The 1,720-nt window shown below is 49.2% G+C and overlaps 1 long non-coding RNA gene across 1 annotated transcript; it reads left to right on the forward strand.

Moving 5' to 3' along the window:
• Nucleotides 1–403: 403 nt before the first annotated feature.
• LOC135532133 (uncharacterized) lies at nt 404–1,545 on the forward strand. Its single transcript, XR_010454294.1, has 3 exons — nt 404–543; nt 1,190–1,269; nt 1,422–1,545. It is a non-coding gene; the product is annotated as an uncharacterized LOC135532133 (long non-coding RNA).
• Nucleotides 1,546–1,720: the final 175 nt, after the last annotated feature.

Here is a 1,720-nt window from a genome sequence, read left to right on the forward strand (position 1 = left end):
TTGACAGAACATGAAAGGCCACTCAGTAAGGAAGAAGCCACTGCTCCAAAACCGCCGTAAAAAAGCCAGATTACGGTTTGCACACGGAGACAAAGATCGTACTTTTTGGAGAAATGTCCTCTGGTCTGATGAAACAAAAATAGAACTGTTTGGCCATAATGACCGAATAAAGTGGTGATCCTAACTGACCTAAGACAGGGACTTTTTACAAGGATTAAATGTCGGGAATTGTGAAAAACTGAGTTTAAATGTACTTGGCTAAGGTGTATGTCAACTTCCGACTTCAACTGTATATACTGAGACAATGTCCCTTGGTTCTGTTTGAATAGTTATTCACCCTCCCTTCCACTTGTGTGTGTGTGTGGTTCGATTTCCTCTCCGCCCTTGCGTTCACCCATACATGCATGTTTGACATTGTGTGTGTTGTAGAACCCAGGGAAGCAGGCTCAGGAGACCCAGGGCAGCACAGCAGAGCTGATCGCAGGCCTGGTGCAGCTGGTGCCCTTGGACAATACAGCCCAGCTCTCCCAGGAGGCCATGGAGGTCAGTTCACATTCCTTCTCTCCCTTACTCTCACTCCATCTACTCTGCTTCTTTATTCTTTCTCATTCTGTCCACTTCAGTTCTATTCCCTAGCATTGAATTATCAACTTCAAGTAAGGCAGGCCTCCCGGGTGGCGCAGTGGTTAAGGGCGCTGTACTGCAGCTCCAGCTGTGCCATCAGAGTCCCTGGGTTCGTGCCCAGGCTCTGTCGTAACTGGCCGCGACCGGGAGGTCCGTGGAGCGACGCACAATTGGCCGCGCGTCGTCCGAGTTAGGGAGGGCTTGGTCGGGAGGGATGTCCTTGTCTCATCGCGCACCAGCGACTCCTGTGGCAGGCCAGGCGCAGTGCGCGCTAACCAAGGTTGCCAGGTGCACGGTGTACCCTCTGACACTGGTGCGGCTGGCTTCCGGGTTGGATGCGCGCTGTGTTAAAAAGCAGTACGGCTGGTTGGGTTGTGTATCGGAGGACGCATGACTTTCGACCTTCGTCTCTCCCGAGCACGTACGGGAGTTAGTAGCTACTACAACAATTCGATACCACGAAATTGGGGAGGTAAAAGGGGTAAAATTTAATTAAATAAAAAACAACAACAAAAACACTTCAAGTAAAGCATATTTCTCCCTATCTGTCTCTCTCTCTGTCCAGGCTCTGCTGGTGCTGCACCTGCCTGAGACCATTGAGCTGTGGAACCCTCAGGCCCCCATTGAAACCTTCTGGGACATCAGGTACAAGGACATGGTTTAGTTCTGGGGGCTTTTCAGTCCAGAGATAATCCATGTAGACAGACACACTGGTCATGGATTCAGTAGTAGTCCCAGTCTTTAGGAGTGTGTGTTGAGATTCCATTGGGCTCTAACACTGGCCTATCCCATTGCAGCTCCCTGGTTCTCTTCCTGATCTGCAAGAAGCTGATTGGTCACCAGATGGTGAACAGTACAGAGGTGTTGAAGTGGCTGAGGGAGATCCTTATCTGCAGGAACAAGTTCCTCCTAAAGAACAAGGTGAGTCCAGGGACTCTAACCTCACATCAGAATAACCATTGAGGGCTAGTTTCCCAGTGCAGATTAAGCCTAGTTCTGAACTAAAAGCACTTTCAATAGAGAATTTTCATTCCAAAATAATGTCTAGGACTAAGCTTAGGTCTGGAAAACCGTCCAGGTGTTTTGCAGTTATACA

This window comes from Oncorhynchus masou, unplaced genomic scaffold (genome assembly GCF_036934945.1).
Source record: "Oncorhynchus masou masou isolate Uvic2021 unplaced genomic scaffold, UVic_Omas_1.1 unplaced_scaffold_17381, whole genome shotgun sequence".
Classification (NCBI taxonomy): Eukaryota; Metazoa; Chordata; class Actinopteri; order Salmoniformes; family Salmonidae; genus Oncorhynchus; species Oncorhynchus masou.